Source organism: Puma concolor, chromosome A2 (genome assembly GCF_028749965.1).
Source record: "Puma concolor isolate L17-30 chromosome A2, mPumCon1.1.hap2, whole genome shotgun sequence".
NCBI lineage: Eukaryota > Metazoa > Chordata > Mammalia > Carnivora > Felidae > Puma > Puma concolor.
The window spans coordinates 76,965,678-76,985,330 of record NC_141668.1 but is presented as its reverse complement, the minus strand read 5'-3'; the positions used below and the strand labels follow the sequence as shown (position 1 = coordinate 76,985,330).

The following is a 19,653-nucleotide window of genomic DNA, read 5'->3' as shown; positions in this document are numbered from 1 at the left end:
GTATCAGGGTAATGCTAGCCATGTAAAATTGAGAATGTTGATTTTTCTTACATTTTTGGGAAGATTTTGAGAATGATTGGCTAGGTTATTTTTTTAGTTTCATAGAATCCATCAATGAAACAATCTGTGGCTTTTCCGTGTTGGGTGGTTTTGACGACTAATTCAATCTTACTAGTATTTCATCTATTCATATTTTCTATTTCTTTATGATTCATTCTTAATAGGTTTTGTTTCTAGGAATACTCTCTTCTAGGTTATCCACTTTGTCATATATATGTTCATTGCAGTCTATCTCAGGACCCTTTGTATTTCAGTATTATCAGTTGTAATGCCTCCTCTTTCATAGTTTTGAGTCTTCTTTTTTTTTCTTAGTCCAGCTAAAGTTTTGTTACTTTTGTTAATTTTTTTTTCAAAAACCAGCTCTTAGTTTTATCAATCCTTTCTTTTATTTTCTTTTTATTTTTTCTGGACTCCATTTTACTTATTTCTGCTCTGAACTCTATTTCCTTCCAAGTTTGGGCTTAGTTTCCTCTTTATTTTCTAGTTCATTGAGGTATAAAGTGAGGTTTTTTATTTGAGATCTTTCTGGTTTCTTAATGTGTAAGTGCTTAGAAACTCCCCTATAGAACTTCTTATGCCGCATCCCAGAAGTTTTGATATGTTTTGCTTCCATTTTCATCTGTTTAAAGATTTCTTGATACCCCTTTTGATTTCATGTTTGATCCATTGATTATCTGTTTAATCTCCACACACTTGTAAGTTATTCAGGTTTCCTTCTGTTATTGGCTGCTAGTTTCCTATCACTGTGGGCAGAAAAAATATTTCGTATTATTTCAGTCTTTTCACATTTGCCAAGGTGTTTTGTGACGTAGCATGTGATCTATCTTATGCAATGCCCTGTGTGCCCTTAAGGAAAATGCACATGCTACTACTATTGGATGAAATATTCTATACTTGTCTGTTAGGTCCATTTGGACCAATGAGTGGTTCAAGTCCAGTGTTTCTTTGTTGATTTTTTTGTGTGATCTGTCCATTGTTGAAAGTGGGCTACTGAAGTTCTCTGCTATTATTGTTAATTCTCCTTTCAGATCTGTTAGAATTTGTTTAATGAATTTAGATGCTCCAGTGTTGGGTACATATATAATTGTTATATGTTTTCATGAAATGACTCCTATTTCATTATGCAATGGTTTGTTTTCTCTTATCAATGTTTTTGGCCTAAAGCCAATTGGATGAAAGTATCATTTCTTCCACTTTGTTTTGATCTTCACTTGGATGGAATATCTTTTTGCATTCCTTCACTTTTAACCTATATATGTCCTGAAGCTGGAGTTTTTTTTTTTTTTTCAATACATCCAGCCACTCTATATCTTTTATTGCAGAATGCAATCCATTTAGAGTATTTTTAACATTTAAATATTTACTGAAGCCACCTTATTGTTTTCTGGCTGTTTTGTGGTTCATTCCTTCCTACCCTTCATTGCCTTCTATGTATGTGATGATTTTCCATAGTGTGTGCTTGTCTTTATCTTTTGTGTACGTATTGTATATTTCTCTGTGTAGCTCCCAAGAGGTTTACACAAAAAAGTCATATGTTTTATATATATAATATATAATCACATATATCCATTTTATACAGATAATTTAATTTTTATTGCATTTAAATTCAATTTTTTTAATGTTTATTTTTGAGAGAGAGAGTGAGAGACAGAGTAGAGTGAGAGCAGGGGAAGGTCAGAGAGAGGGGGGTGCACAGAATCCGAAGCAGCTCCAGGCTCTGCACTGTCAGCACAGAGCCTGATGCGGGGTGAAACTCACTAGTCGTGAGATCATGACCTGTGTCAAAGTTGGACGCTTAACTGACTGAGCCACCCAGGCACCCAACTGCATTTAAAATTTTAGTTTAAGTTTATTGTTATTTTACCTTTCTCTTTTATATTTTTGATGTCACCATTTACATAGTTTTTACTGTGTATCCATTAACAAATTGTTTAAGCTATGGCTATTTTTAATAATTTTGACCTTTTAGCTTTTATTCTAGAGTTAAGTAGCACATCATTGTATTACAGTTAAAGGATTCTGAATCTGACTGTATGCTTACCATTATCAGTGTTGCATATCTTCATATGTTTTTATGGTACTAATTGTGATACTTTGCCTCAGCTTGAATAACTTCTCTTAACATTTTTAAGACAGTTTAATAACAAAGGATTCCTTTAGCTTTTTTTTTAATGTTAATTTTCAGAGGGAGAGAGAATGAGAGCAGAAGAGGGGCAGAGATAGAGGGAGACACAGGATCCAAAGCAGGCTCCAGGCTCTTTGCTGTCAGCACAGAGACTGACGCAGGGCTTGAACCCACAAACCAGGAGATCATGACCTCAGCCGAAGTCAGACACTTAACCGACTGAGCCACCCAGGCGCCCCTATTTAATTCTGAAGGACAACTTTGGGCAAAATATTTTTGATTGGCAGTTTCTTTCTTTAGCTCTTTGAATACATCACCCCATTTCTTTCCTGGTCTCTGTTGAGAAATCTGATAAATTCGCTGGGTTTTCTTTTTTTGATAATTTTTTTTCTTGCTGCTTTTAAAAAGTTCTTCCTTTAATGTCAGACAGTTTTATTATTGTGTGTCTTGGAGAAGAGCGTTTTGGATTCAAATTTTAAGGTGACCTATTAGTTTCATGAACTTCTTTTTCCAAAAATCCCCTTAGGTTTGAGAAGTTCTCAACCATTATTTCTTTAAATAAGCGTTCCACCTTTCTTTCTTTGTTCTCTTTCTGGGACTCCAGTAATACATATATTATTTCTTTTCATGATTCTTCTGCTTTTACAAGATTGCTGTTAAGTTCTCTATGGAATTCTTCAGTTCAGTCATTGCATTCTTCAGCTCCAATTTTTTTTAGATTTTTTGGGTTTTTTTTTCCTCTTTATTTAACTTCTATTTTATTCTTGTATTTTTGATGTTAAATTGCTTTTATGCTTTGTAACAGTTTGAGCATCTGTATATCAGTTACTTTGAATTTTTTTATTTCCATTTCTATGGGGTCAGTTACTAGATGTTTACTATATTCCTTTTGGATATATGTTCCCCTGTTTCTATGTGGTTCCTGTAGGCTTGTGTAGATGTCTGCACATTTGAAGAATCAGTCACCTCTTCCAGATTTATGGGCTGATTTTGATAATCAAAGTCTTTCCCCTGAAGATGGGGGCATATTGTATCATGCTGTGACCCTGGGTCTGGTTGTAGAGTGTGCCAATGCAGGGGAAGTGTGATATCTCTTCAACTCAAGCAACTGGGTCCACAATATTGATAATTAGTTTTCCTTGGCAAGGATTGTGGAGAATCTTCAAAGGTTTCAAGGGTTGATTAGTCTTAAGTGGTGCCTTCGAGTCCAGTAGCTAGAAACCAGGGCAGGGAGCAATGGTGTCCAGGGCCCGTGGTATTCACACACTTAGCTGTGGAGGCTAGCTGTAGGTGTCTATGTAGTGGCAGAGACCAGTTAGAGACAAACTCATGGAGATGGACATCAGGGCAGGTAGCAAGGTCAGAACCAACTATGGGCTCACTGGAATCTGCGGAGGCCCCAGCTGTTAGTGTGCTCTCCTATGGCTTCACACCCCATCCCTAGTTGTGTATTGTGCAGTGAAGTGCAGTCACAGGAGTCACACTGGGGAGTATGCAGGTGCACACATGGAGGGAGGGGCTAATTATATGTTGTCATGGTGTTGCCAACGACAGAATGGAGGGCCTGATCTGGGCCTGCAAGCAGTTGTGGGGGCCCAAGATGCCAATGTGCTTTCCTAGTTATACATACTCTCCCACTGGGCATGCACACTGCAATGGAGGCTAGTGATGAGGATCAGTCTGAGAATATACAGGTGCACAGTGGGAGGGTCAGGGAAGGACTGAAGTATCTGATTTTAGGAAACAAAAATACCTGTAAGCTAATAACTGCCAAGATATGAGGGGGATCTACAGTGATTGTACAGGCTGGTGACTTTGTCAGTGGTGGAAGCTGCTGAGTGTATATACAGAGCAGATCTTTGGGAACCACAGACATTCCCCCTGCCTATCTGGTAACAATTGTCTTTACTTTCTTGTTTGTTCCTAAAGAGATTTATATGCATTAGCTTTGCCAGTCTGGGTTTTATAAAACCAAAGCTGGACTTTTGTTTTGCATCATGCCTGAAGAGGCTGGTTGGTCACCCCACTCTTCCTTTCCTGGTGAGAACTCTTTCTAGCTGGTTAGACCCTCATTGTCAGAGAACAGTGCCAACTTGGGGAATGTGATGATGCAGGCTAAACGAAGTCTTCTTTTACTTCTTGTATAAGTATTCTCAGGTTTGTTTTCATTCCATGCTGTGGCTAAAATTTCCTAAATGTGTTTTCAAGGTCTTGTGGAGCTATTTTTATTTGTGGATAGCTGTCCAATCACTTCTCTTTATGGAGAGATGTGGAAGCTGGGTTCTTGTACCTTGCCATTTTTTTCTACAAATGAAAGTATTTTAATATTACCCTCTAGCAAAATAAAAGGAACTATGAATCAAACACAAATTTATTGCTGTTTCATGGAAGTTTTGCCTATTTGTTACACTCAGAACATAAAATTATTTTTCTATGAGATCCCTCCCCCAATTTCTTCTAATAATACTTTTACAACGAAGATAATTTCTGTAGAGAAAAAGTGGATCTACGTGATTTAGTTCTCATACAAGCTTTAGACCTAAGCTTGAGTGTGGTATAAAAGGTTCCTCATACAGTCAATGCATCATGTAGGTATAATTCATTCATGGAGAACCAAACACCTGTGATTCCATATGTTCCCATTGATTTCACTAAGTTGGAACCTCATGGATGAATCTCTGTGTAATTAGATGAGCATGATAACTTCCCAGAAAGACAGGCTTTCCGGGGATACACTATTATCCAAATCCTTGTGAATTTAGAGGGAAGTAAGGATGGATGTCTAACTTGTCATACATGTATACATCAAATTAGTGAACTTGACACAAATAATTTCCGACATATTACATATATAAATGAATGCTTAAAAGTGTGAACTGTTAATGTGTTTTGCTAAAATACTTATAAAACATTAATACAACAGATGGTGCAATATACCTGAATGAATCCTATGCCTACTTAAATGGGTGCATTTCTGGGTTAGGTCAGCATTTAGGTTATTTAGAGAAACGTGGACAGCTCCACGCTCTTTAAGAAAAATCATTTTCTGTCTTTTAAAAAAATTAAAAGACACAGACATGAATATAGTGTGATATTGTTTAAGAAAGTCAAAGGGATTTTTTTATATTCATGATAAACTCACTGAAAATTCAGTGCATGATCTTGATATTAAAAAGAGATATACTTATTGTACATCTGAAACACATACTTTATTGTAACTGCCAATTTTTCTTCCACCTAGTTAGATTTTACTGCTAAAAAATTACTGTTTCAGAAGAATTAAAACTACAGAGAATTGAAAAATAAAAATAAAGTCTAACATTCTGAAACATGAGGTATGAAAACTTTATGAATGATTGAAAAGTAAAGAACATATTTCTTTGAAAAAAATAAAAGCCTAGAGAAAAAAAAGATTTAATGGAAAAATAAATGAATTAGAGAAATGTCATAAACCATATATGCATTATAGATCTAACGTTTTTAATCCTGTTGATAGAATCTAAATATCAACAGAATGCTCTTGTGAGGAATCAAATTGAATTTTCAATGGCAAGTGGAAAGTTTCTGTGCTACAATGTCAACTGAGAACTGAAGTACTTTGTTAACTTGAAATTTTGACAAATTAAAACCCTCCTATTAGTGCATCAGTAGTTTGTAAATTCTGAGTACATAAAGCAGAGATACATAACCCTTTTATTATATTAATATGCTTAAGAATGTATTGAATAATTGTGTATTAACAGATGATTCTGAGGTTTTCTCCAAGAGTAACTTTAATCTCTACTAATGTCTATAAATTAAAATAATATAAATATTAATAACTTAAGTAAAAGGCTTGACAAGAAGTTCCAAAAGGCATGGTAGAAAGAAAGTAGTAGAGGAGGAAACAAAAAGGAATGGACTTAAGGATACATGTTGGAAACACAAGATGAGAACACATTATTCTGTGGGTGTTATTTACCTATACTCAGCAGTAAGGAATTCAGTGTTTGTAGACAGAATGAGGAGGGTGTACATGGATACAGTTAATTTAGAAAAATCTTCTGAAAGTAAACAACCCTACACAGGTCAATGGAATGTAAATATAGAGGCCTAAAAAAGCGAAAAGAAATTCCATTAGATAATCAAGCATTTAATCTCTAGATCATTAATAAAAATTATCCTAACTGCATGATAATTTTAAAAATTTAGATCTTTGAATATGAAAACATTTCATCATTTTTCAGAAAGTTTGAGCAAAATATAAGTTAATATCTCTTATCATATATATTGACCCTACTCAAAAAAAGTAAAATTTACCCATGTTGTGGTTTCTTCTTCAGAAACCATGCTTTTACCCAGATTTTATATTAAAAGATTCTGTGCTATTTTTAAATCTGTTAACTACCTACTTTTATTTTTTTAAAAAAATTTTTTTTCAACGTTTATTTTTTTTTGGGACAGAGAGAGACAGAACATGAACGGGGGAGGGGCAGAGAGAGAGGGAAACACAGAATCGGAAACAGTCTCCAGGCTCTGAGCCATCAGCCCAGAGCCTGACGCGAGGCTCGAACTCACGGACCGCGAGATCATGACCTGGCTGAAGTCAGACGCTTAACCGACTGCGCCACCCAGGCGCCCCAACTACCTACTTTTAGAAATGAGACACATCAACTCTCTATTACTCAGTACCCTTTTCTCAATAATTAAAATCTAAAATTAAAAATTTTGATTGTCGTGTCACTAACCATTATTCAAACACTCCATCGTTACTGGCGGACAGACACCATTGCAGGCCAAGGATATTTTCATCAACACAGAAAATTATATTAATCAGGCTTGTCTAAGATATATTGTATTTATATAATTTATTTCTTTTGTGTGTTTTGTGTCTTTAAAAAATTATATGTAAATTTAAGGTATGCTACATGTTGATTTGATACATTTATATATCGCAATATGATTACCATCCTAGCTTTACCTGACACTTCTATTACATCACAGAATTTGTGTGTGTGTGGTACCATAAATTAAGCTCTAGTCTTAGATAACAATGCTGTATCATACACTTCAAATTGCTTTCATCACTCTGCTGTACATTAGATCTTCAGGGCTTATTTATGCTACTAGTTGCAGATTTATACCTTCAACAGTGTATCTTCCCAATTCTCCTACCCTCTTGAGCCTGGTAATCACAATTCTTCTGTTTTTATGAGTCTGACTTCTTAAAACTTCCACATATATGTGATATCATACAGTATTTGTCTTTCTCTGACTTACTTAGCATAATGTGCTCAGGATTCATCCATACTGTCCCAAACGGCAGGATGTCCTTCTCTTTCACAGTCGAATAATAATACATTGTGTGTGTGTGTGTGTGTGTGTGTGCGTGCAAGTGTGCACACAGGCATGAGACAGAGAGAGAGGGTGGTGGGGGAGGGAGAATGATCACTTCTCCTTTATTTGGCCATCCATTGATAGACACTTAGGTTCCATATCTTGGCTACTATGAATAAATGCTGCAATAAACATGGGAGTGCATACATGTCTTCAATATCCTCTTTTCATTTCCTTTGGTTATATAACCAGAAGTGGAATTGCTAGATCATATGGTAGATCTTTTTGTAATTTTTCAAGGAAACTCCAGATTGGTTTCAAGGAAACTCCATATTCAACTCCATAGTGGTTGAACCAACTTACATTCCCACCAACAATGTACAAAGGTTCCATTCCCTTTTCTCCACATCCTTGCCAATCTCTTGCCAATTGGCATCCTTGCCAATTCTCCTCTTGATGATAGTCATTCTGACAGATGTAAGGTGATACCCATTATGGTTTTGACTGCATTTCTCTGATGATTAGTGATGCTGAACATCTTTTTAGATCCCTATTAGCTGTTTGGATGTCTTCTTTGAAAAAAAGTGTCTATTTAGTTCTTCTTCCCATTTTTTTTTCCATTGAGTTATATGACTTCTTTATATATTTCAGATATTAATCCTTGTCCATATATGGTTTGCAAACATTTTCTCCAATTCTCTAGATTGCCTTTTCATTTTTCTGATTGTTTCTTTTGCTGTATAGAAGCTTTTAGTTTGATATAAGCCCACTTGTTCGTTTTTGTTTTTATCACTTGTCCTTTTGGTGTTACATCAAAAAATGCATTTCTAAGACCAAAGTCAAGGAGCACCTTCCTTTTGAACTCTTCTAACACTTTTATGGTATGAGATCTTATGTTAAAATTTGTAATATGAGTTCATTTTTATGAGTTGTGTAAGATAGAGGTCCATTTTCATTTTGCTGCATATGATTATCCAGCGTTTCCAGCACATTTATTTATTTATTTATTTACTTATTTATTTATGAGAGAGCCAGCAAGCAAGGGAGCACAAGTGGAGGAGGGACAGAGAAAGGGGGAGACAAAGAAGAGACAGAATCTGAGTTGTTAGCACAGAGCCTGATGTGGGACTCAAACCCAGGAACCATGAGATCACCATCTGATGCTTAACCAACTGAGCCACCTACGTGCCCCCAGCACCATTTGTTAAAGAGGCTATCCTTCCGCTATTGAGGATTTTGGCTTGTCAAATCTTAGTTGACTTTAAATGTACAGGGGTTGTTTTGTTTTGTTTTGTTTTCTGAGCTCTCAATTCTGTTTGGTTTGTCTTTGTGTGCATGCTTTGATTACTGTAGCTTATAGTATTTTATATCAGGAAGTTTGATGCCTCCAGATTTGTTCTTAGTTCTCATAGTTGCTTTAGCTATTTGGGGTCTTCTGTGGTTCCATACATATTTTAGGATTAATTTTTCTGTTTCTGTAAAGAATGCCATTGTAATTGGGGTTGGGGAATTGCACTGAATCTATAGATTGTTTTATATAGTATGGACATTTTAACAAAATTCTTCCAGTCTGTGAACAAGGGATATCTTTGTGTATTCATAAACTTCTTTCATCAAAGTTTTATTGTACAAGTTTTTACTTAGCTAAATGTATTCCTATTGTTGTTCATACTATTGTGAATAAGATAGTTTTCTTTATTTTTCAACTTTGTGTATGGAAATGCATCTGATTTTCTGTATGCTGACTTTATATTCTGCAACTTTACTGACTTTGTTGATTAGTTCCAACAATTTATTGGTTGAGTCTTTAGGATGTTACTAATATCATATTAACTGCAAATGAAGACAATTTAAATTCTTTTACTCTGATTTGGATGTTTTTTATTTTTTCGTCTTGCCTAAATGCTACAGCTAAGACTGCTAATACCACATTGAATAAGAGCAGTGAGAGTGGGTATCCTTGTCTTGTTCTTTGTCTTAGGGTAAAATCTTTTAATATTTCACCACTGAATACAATGCTACCTATCGGTTTGTTTTATATGGCCTGTATTATGTTATGCTGAGGTAGATTCCCTTTATATCCAGGCTGGTGAGAGGTGTTCTTTTTTTTAATGAAAAAATACTGTATTTTGTCAAATGTTTTTTCTGCATCTATTCAGATAATCGTATGATTTTTATTTTCTGTTAATGTGGATATTTGCATACATTGAGACATCTTTGTACCCCAGGGATTAATTCCTTTCGATCATGGTGCATAATCCTTTTAATATTCTGTTGAATTTGGTTGGATAATATTTTGTTTAGAATCTTTGCATCTATGTTTTACATTAGGTATATGGGTCTTTAGTTTTATTATAGTGTCCTTATATCTAGCTTAGTAACAGGGTAATCCTGCCCTGTAAAATGAGTTTGGAAATGTAAGAGTTTGAAAAGTTTGAAATATTCTTTAAATGATTGTTGGAATTAGTCAATGAAGCCATCTGTTCCTAAAGGTTCTGTATTGGGAGGTTTTGTTTACTGATCTAGTCTTCTTCCTCACATTTGTCTATTCAGATTTTCTATTTCTCTCCACTTTAGTGCTGGTGGGTTTTAGAAATTTATCCATTTCTGTTAGGTTATCCAATTTGTTAGTATCTCACTTTATAGGAGTCTCTTATGAAACTTTATATTTCTGTGCTGTTTTAACATCTCTCTCATTTCTGATTTTGTCTTCTCTTTTCCTCTTAGTCTAGCTAAAGATTTGTCAAATGTGTATTTTTTAAATTAGCTGTTTGTTTTTTTCTATTATTTTTCTCATCTCGATTTCATTATTTTTGCTCTAATCTTCAGTATATCCTCCCTTCTGGTAAACTTGGGCTTAGTTCTTTACTTTTCCAGTCCTTTGAGAGGCAAAGTAAGGTTTCTTGAGATGTCTCTATTTTTAAAAATATTTATCACTATAAACTTCCTCTCAGAACCACTTTTGTAGCAGTCCGTAAATCTTGGTATGTTGTGTTCCCATTTTCATTTGTCTCAAAGTATTTTTGAATTCCTTATTTTTTTCTTTGACCCATTCTTTGGTCAGGACTATGTTTTCTAATTTTTGTGTTAAGTGTATATTTTCCAGTTTTTCTCTTGTTGTTAACCTCTAATTTCATACCATTGTGGTCAGAAATGATACTTGGCATAATTTCAGTCTTCTCAGATTTGCTAAGGATGATTTTGTGTCTTATATGATCTGTCCTGGAAAATGTACTATGTGCACTTGTGTGTGCTGCTACTGTTGAACAGAATATTCTATAATTACCTGTGAGGTTTACTTGCTATAATATATGGCTCAAGTTCAAATTTTCTTGTTGATACTGTTTACATGGTGTGTTCATTGCTGAGTGGACTACTGAAGTCACCTTCTATTAGTGTATTGTTGTCTATTCTTCCTTTCAGAACTATTAGAATTTTCTTAATATTTTCAGTGCTCCAATGTTGGGTGCACATATATTCGTTAGTGTTAGTGTTTTCTTGATAAATTGATCCCTTTATAAGTGTACAATGACCTTTTTCTCTTGTTAACTTTGTTGGTAAAGTCTATCTGGTATCATTACAGTTATGCCCACTTTATTTGGTTTCTATTTGCATGAAAATCTTTCCATTTTTTCACTTTGAACCTTTGTGTATCCTTAGAGCTTTAATGAGTTTCCTGTATACTGCATCTATTTGAGTCAGTTTTGTTATCCATCCAGCCACTCTGTCTTTTGATTGATGACTTCAATCCATTACATTTGATGTTATCATTAGTAATTAAGGGCTTATTAATGCCATCTTTTTTTTTCTATTACCATTACTCCCCCCATGTACCATGTTTCTGTGTATATTTGTAAATTGGTGACTTTCTGTGGTGTTAAGTTCCGTTTTACCTTTATACTTTGTTCTGCTTTTCTAGCTTCTTGCTTTGTGGTTACCATGAAGCTGACATAGATCTCATAGATAAAATAGCCTATTTTAAAGTGATAGCAGCTTAACTTGATTATCTACAAAAGCTTCACCCTTTTACTTCCCCCCCTTTCACATTTTTTATTTCATTATATACTTCTTTTTCATTTCATTACTTGTTCATTAAAAAATAACTTTTCCTTTGACTTTTATACTACAGTTAAGTAATTAACTCACCATGCTATTACATAATTAGAGTTTCCTAGTCCAACTCTGTATTTACTTTTACTAGTATATTGTATACTGGTATATTTGTACTTTCATATGTTTTTAGAGTCCTGATTAGCATCTTTTATGTCAGCTTGAAGAAATTCTTGCAGCATTTCTCACAAAGTAGGTGTAGGCCCTCAGCTTTTGTTTGTTTAGGAAATATATTTTTCCTCCAAATCTGAAGGATAAGCTGCTGGATAGAGTATTGCTGGATGATTTTTTTTCCTTTCAACATGTTAAATATAATATTCCACTCTCTACGGGCTTGTAGGGCTTCTACCAAGAAATCTGCTGATAGCCTGATGGGGTTTCCTTTGCAAGTTACACGGCATCAGTGGCTGATTTTAGAATTCTCTTTTTTATCTTTGATTCTTGACAGTTTCTTTATGTTTTACAGAAGGTGTTTTTGCATTGAGATAATAGTGTATTCTAATAGCTTTTAGAATTTGGAGGCCCAATTCTCTATGTTTGGGATCTTCTCTGTGATTTTTTTCTTCTTCTTTGTCCTCTAATTGAGTTATTTCAATATCGTTATCTTTTAACTTATTTCTTTCATTTGCTCTACTCTACTGAAGACCTCTATCACATTTTTAATTTCATTCATTTTAGCAGCTCCAGGATTTGTTAAATTTTTTAATTGAAGTATAACAAAATATTTTATTAGTTTCAGGTATACAACATATTGATTTGACAATTGTATAAATTATTCATTGCTCACTATCTGTCCCCATACAACATTATTACAATATTATTGACTATATTTTCTATGATGGACTTTTCATCTCCATGACTTATTAAGTGGTATGAATTTCCAGTTATAAAATAATCTCTTTAACTATTTCATCCATCCCCTGCTTCCCTCTGGCAATCATCATTTCTTTGTATTTCAGAGTCAGTTTGTTGTTTACTTGGTTGGCTGCTTGGTTTTTTAGATTCCACATGTAAGTGAAATCATATGTTATTTATCTTTGACTTATTTCACTTAGCATAATACTCTCTAGGTCCAACCACGATACTACAAATGGTAAAATCTCATTCTTTATTACTAATATTCTATTGTGTTTGTTTATGTATATCACATATTCTTTGTACATTTATCTATTGATGGACAGTTGGGTTGTTTCCATGTCTTGGCTATTGTAAATAATGGTTCAGTAAATATAGGAGTGCACGTATCTTTTTTTTAACATGGAAAATTTATTTTGTTGTGTTTTACATATTCATTTTTTTAACTTTTAAAATTCCAGTTAACATAGAGTGTAATATTAGTTTTAGGTATACGATATAGTGATCCAACACTTACATATAACACCAGCACTCATCACAACAAGTACAGTCTTTAACCCCCATCACTTATTTAACCCATCCTTAATACCACCTCCCCTCTGGTAACCATCAGTTTGTTCTCTATAGTTAAGAGTCTGTTGGTTTGTCTCTATCTCTCTTTTCTTCTCCCTTTGCTCATTTTTGTTTCTTAAATTCCACATGAATGACATCATATGTTGTCTTTCTCTGATTGAATTATTTTGCTTAGCATAATATTCTCTAGGTCAATCCACTGCAAATGGCAAAATTACATTCTTTTTTATGGCTGAATAATATTCCATTGTGTGTGTTTGAGTGTGTAAATATATGTATATATATATACACATATACATATATACACACATCTTCCTTATTCATTCATCAGTCAATGGACACTTGAGCTATTTCCATAATTTGCCTATTGTAGATAATGCTGCTATAAACATTGAGGTGCATATATCCCTTTGAATTAGTATTTTTGTATTTTTTGATATAAATATCTAGTAGTGAAATTGCTGGATTGTTGGGTAGTTTTCTTTTTAGCTTTTTGAGGAATCTCCATACTGTTTTCCACAGTGGCTGCACAAGTTTTTATTCTCACCAACAGTACAAGAGGGTTTCCCTTTCTCCACAACCTTGCCAACACCTACTTTTTCTTGTGTTGTTGATTTTAGCCATTTTGACAGGTGTGAGGTAATCTCATTGTAGTTTAGATTTGTATATCCCTGGCGATGAGTGATGTTAAACATCTTTTCATGTGTCTGTTGGCCATCTCTAACTCTTGCTTGGAAAAATGTCTATGTCCTCTGCCCATTTTTAATTGGATTATTTATTTGGGGGGGTTTGAGTTTTATAAGTTTTTATCTATTTTGGATACTACCCTTTATCAGTTATGTCATTTGCAAATATCTTCTTCCATTTCATAGGTTGCCTTTTAGTTCTGTTGATTGTTTCCTTTGCTGTGAAGAAACTTTTTATTTTGGTGCTCAATATTTGCAAATCAACTACCATGATATACCACCTTAACAACAAAAAAAAAAGAATCATATGATCCTCTCAATAGATGCAGAAAAAGCATTTGATAAAGGGCAACATCCATTCATGATAAAAACCCTCAAAAAGTAGGTCTTGGGGAAACATCCCTCAATATAATAAAGCCCATCTATGAAAACCCACAGGTTTTATCATCCTCAAGGGAGAAAACTTTTCCTCTATGATCAGAAACAAGACAGGGATGTCCACTCTCATCACTTTTATTTAACATAGTACTAGAAATCTTAGCCCCAGCAATCAAGCAACAAAAAGAGATAAAAAGGCATCCAAGTTGGCAAGGAAGAATGACAACTTTCACTGTTTGCAGATGACAAGATACTCTATAAAGAACAAATGTAATAACATTTTTATACTACCCAAAGCAATCTGCACACTTTTTTTAAGGAAAGGACTTTTTTATGTTCATTTATTTTTGAGCAAGAGAGAGATATGCAGGGGAGTGGCAGACAGAGAGGGAGACAGAAAATCTGTGCTGTCAGCACAGAGCCCGATGCAGGGCTCAAACCTGTGGACATAGGCAATAATCTCTTTGACGTTAGCAGTACAACATATCCATAAATATGTCTCTTCAGGCAAGGGAAACGAGCAACAATAAACAAGTGAAACTACATCAAAATAAAAGGCTTTCATAAAACAAAGGAAAACATCAACAAAGCTTTTAGTTGCCTTTTAAGCAACATAGTGACTGGGAAAAGATATTGGAAATGAAATACCTGATAATATTGACATATACAAATAATTTACACAGCTCAGCACCAAAACGTTTTTTAAAAAATCCTATTAAAAACGGGCAGAGGGGGTTGGAGGGAAGATGGCGGCGTAGGAGGACGCTGGGCTCACCGCGCGTCCTGCTGATCACTTAGATTCCACCTACACCTGCCTAAATAACCCAGAAAACCACCAGAGGATTAGCAGAACGGAGTCGCCGGAGCCAAGCGCAGACGAGAGGCCCACGGAAGAGGGTAGGAAGGGCGGCAAGGCGGTGCGCGCTCCACGGACTGGCGGGAGGGAGCCGGGCGGAGGGGCGGCTCGCCGGCCAAGCGGAGGCCCCGAGTCTGGCTTGCAAAAAGCGGAGGGGCCTGACGGACTGTGTTCCGCCAGCAAGCGCGACTTAGCCTCTGGGAGGTCATAAGTTAACAGCTCTGCTCAGAAAGCGGGAAGGCTGGAGAACAAAGGGAGGGAGAGCTGCTGAGCCCCCTGACGACAGAGCTCAGTTTGGTGGGGAACAAAGGCGCTCGCCAGCGCCATCTCCCCCGCCCATCCCCCAGCCAAAATCCCAAAGAGAACCAGTTCCTGCCAGGGAACTTGCTCGCTCTGCGCAAACACCCAACTCTGCGCTTATGCGGAGCCAAACCTCCGGCAGCGGATCTGACTCCCTCCTGCTGCCACAGGGCCCCTCCTGAAGAGGAGCACCTAAGGAGAAGCAAGCTAAGCCTGCCCCTCCTGCCCCTGTGCACCTTGCCTACCCACCCCAGCTAAGACGCCAGATCCCCAGCATCACAAGCCTGGCAGTGTGCAAGTAGCCCAGACAGGCCACCCCACCCCACAGTGAATCCCGCCCATAGGAGAGGGGAAGAGAAGGCACACACCAGTCTGACTGTGGACACAGCGGTGGGCTGGGGGCAGACATCAGGTCCGACTGCGGCTCCGCCCACCAACTCCAGTTATACACCACAGCACAGGGGAAGTGCCCTGCAGGTCCTCACCACGCCAGGGACTATCCAAAATGACCAAGCGGAAGAATTCCCCTCAGAAGAATCTCCAGGAAATAACAACAGCCAATGAGCTGATCAAAAAGGATTTAAATAATATAACAGAAAGTGAATTTAGAATAATAGTCATCAAATTAATCGCTGGGCTTGAAAACAGTATAGCTGACAGCAGAGAATCTCTTGCTACAGAGATCAAGGGACTAAGGAACAGTCACGAGGAGCTGAAAAACGCTTTAAACGAAATGCATAACAAAATGGAAACCACCACGGCTCGGATTGAAGAGGCAGAGGAGAGAATAGGTGAACTAGAAGATAAAGTTATGGAAAAAGAGGAAGCTGAGAAAAAGAGAGATAAAAAAATCCAGGAGTATGAGGGGAAAATTAGAGAACTAAGTGATACACTAAAAAGAAATAATATACGCATCATTGGTATCCCAGAGGAGGAAGAGAGAGGGAAAGGTGCTGAAGGGGTACTTGAAGAAATAATAGCTGAGAACTTCCCTGAACTGGGGAAGGAAAAAGGCATTGAAATCCAAGAGGCACAGAGAACTCCCTTCAGACGTAACTTGAATCGATCTTCTGCACGACATATCATAGTGAAACTGGCAAAATACAAGGATAAAGAGAAAATTCTGAAAGCAGCAAGGGGTAAACGTGCCCTCACATATAAAGGGAGACCTATAAGACTCGTGACTGATCTCTCTTTTGAAACTTGGCAGGCCAGAAAGAATTGGCACGAGATTTTCAGTGTGCTAGACAGAAAAAATATGCAGCCGAGAATCCTTTATCCAGCAAGTCTGTCATTTAGAATAGAAGGAGAGATAAAGGTCTTCCCAAACAAACAAAAACTGAAGGAATTTGTCACCACTAAACCAGCCCTACAAGAGATCCTAAGGGGGACCCTGTGAGACAAAGTACCAGAGACATCACTACAAGCATAAAACATACAGACATCACAATGACTCTAAACCCATACCTTTCTATAATAACACTGAATGTAAATGGATTAAATGCGCCAACCAAAAGACATAGGGTATCAGAATGGATAAAAAAACAAGACCCATCTATTTGCTGTCTACAAGAGACTCATTTTAGACCTGAGGACACCTTTAGATTGAGAGTGAGGGGATGGAGAACTATTTATCATGCGACTGGAAGCCAAAAGAAAGCTGGAGTAGCCATCCTTATATCAGACAAACTAGACTTTAAATTAAAGGCTGTAACAAGAGATGAAGAAGGACATTATATAATAGTGACAGGGTCTATCCATCAGGAAGAGCTAACAATTATAAATGTCTATGCGCCAAATACCGGAGCGCCCAAATATATAAAACAATTACTCATAAACATAAGCAACCTTATTGATAAGAATGTGGTAATTGCAGGGGACTTTAACACCCCACTTACAGAAATGGATAGATCATCTAGACACACGGTCAATAAAGAAACAAGGGCCCTGAATGAGACATTGGATCAGATGGACTTGACAGATATATTTAGAACTCTGCATCCCAAAGCAACAGAATATACTTTCTTCTCGAGTGCACATGGAACATTCTCCAAGATAGATCATATACTGGGTCACAAAACAGCCCTTCATAAGTTTACAAGAATTGAAATCATACCATGCATACTTTCAGACCACAATGCTATGAAGCTTGAAATCAACCACAGAAAAAAGTCTGGAAAACCTCCAAAAGCATGGAGGTTAAAGAACACCCTACTAACGAATGAGTGGGTCAACCAGGCAATTAGAGAAGAAATTAAAAAATATATGGAAACAAACGAAAATGAAAATACAACAATCCAAACGCTTTGGGACGCAGCGAAGGCAGTCCTGAGAGGAAAATACATTGCAATCCAGGCCTATCTCAAGAAACAAGAAAAATCCCAAATACAAAATCTAACAGCACACCTAAAGGAAATAGAAGCAGAACAGCAAAGGCAGCCTAAAGCCAGCAGAAGAAGAGAAATAATAAAGATCAGAGCAGAAATAAACAATATAGAATCTAAAAAAACTGTAGAGCAGATCAACGAAACCAAGAGTTGGTTTTTTGAAAAAATAAACAAAATTGACAAACCTCTAGCCAGGCTTCTCAAAAAGAAAAGGGAGATGACCCAAATAGATAAAATCATGAATGAAAATGGAATGATTACAACCAATCCCTCAGAGATACAAACAATTATCACGGAATACTATGAAAAATTATATGCCAACAAATTGGACAACCTGGAAGAAATGGACAAATTCCTGAACACCCACACTCTTCCAAAACTCAATCAGGAGGAAATAGAAAGCTTGAACAGACCCATAACCAGCGAAGAAATTGAATCGGTTATCAAAAATCTCCCAACAAATAAGAGTCCAGGACCAGATGGCTTCCCAGGGGAGTTCTACCAGACGTTTAAAGCAGAGACAATACCTATCCTTCTCAAGCTATTGCAAGAAATAGAAAGGGAAGGAAAACTTCCAGACTCATTCTATGAAGCCAGTATTACTTTGATTCCTAAACCAGACAGAGACCCAGTAAAAAAAGAGAACTACAGGCCAATATACCTGATGAATATGGATGCAAAAATTCTCAATAAGATACTAGCAAATCGAATTCAACAGCATATAAAAAGAATTATTCACCATGATCAAGTGGGATTCATTCCTGGGATGCAGGGCTGGTTCAACATTCGCAAATCAATCAACGTGACACATCACATTAACAAAAAAAAAAGAGAAAAACCATATGATCCTGTCAATCGATGCAGAAAAGGCCTTTGACAAAATCCAGCACCCTTTCTTAATAAAAACTCTTGAGAAAGTCGGGATAGAAGGAACATACTTAAAGATCATAAAAGCCATTTATGAAAAGCCCACAGCTAACATCATCCTCAACGGGGAAAAACTGAGAGCTTTTTCCCTGAGATCAGGAACACGACAGGGATGCCCACTCTCACCGCTGTTGTTTAACATAGTGCTGGAAGTTCTAGCATCAGCAATCAGACAACAAAAGGAAATCAAAGGCGTCAAAATTGGCAAAGATGAAGTCAAGCTTTCGCTCTTTGCAGATGACATGATATTATACATGGAAAATCCGATAGACTCCACCAAAAGTCTGCTAGAACTGATCCATGAATTCAGCAAAGTTGCAGGATACAAAATCAATGTACAGAAATCAGTTGCATTCTTATACACTAACAATGAAGCAACAGAAAGACAAATAAAGAAACTGATCCCATTCACAATTGCACCAAGAAGCATAAAATACCTAGGAATAAATCTAACCAAAGATGTAAAGGATCTGTATGCTGAAAACTATAGAAAGCTTATGAAGGTAATTGAAGAAGATTTAAAGAAATGGAAAGACATTCCCTGTTCATGGATTGGAAGAATAAATATTATCAAAATGTCAATACTACCCAAAGCTATCTACACATTCAATGCAATACCAATCAAAATTGCACCAGCATTCTTCTTGAAACTAGAACAAGCAATCCTAAAATTCATATGGAATCACAAAAGGCCCCGAATAGCCAAAGTAATTTTGAAGAAGAAGACCAAAGCAGGAGGCATCACAATCCCAGACTTTAGCCTCTACTACAAAGCTGTCATCATCAAGACAGCATGGTATTGGCACAAAAACAGACACATAGACCAATGGAATAGAATAGAAACCCCAAAACTAGACCCACAAACATATGGCCAACTCATCTTTGACAAAGCAGGAAAGAACATCCAATGGAAAAAAGACAGTCTCTTTAACAAATGGTGCTGGGAGAACTGGACAGCAACATGCAGAAGGTTGAAACTAGACCACTTTCTCACACCATTCACAAAAATAAACTCAAAATGGATAAAGGACCTGAATGTGAGACAGGAAACCATCAAAACCTTAGAGGAGAAAGCAGGAA

At 36.5% G+C, this 19,653-nt stretch overlaps 2 long non-coding RNA genes across 5 annotated transcripts in view; one reads left to right on the top strand and one right to left on the bottom strand.

Annotated features, from left to right (window-relative positions):
• The window catches only part of LOC147583276 (uncharacterized), a 417,756-nt gene that overhangs the window by 77,487 nt on the left and 320,616 nt on the right, over nt 1–19,653 (bottom strand). The window lies entirely within an intron of this gene.
• The window catches only part of LOC147583277 (uncharacterized), a 115,560-nt gene that overhangs the window by 78,621 nt on the left and 17,286 nt on the right, over nt 1–19,653 (top strand). The window lies entirely within an intron of this gene.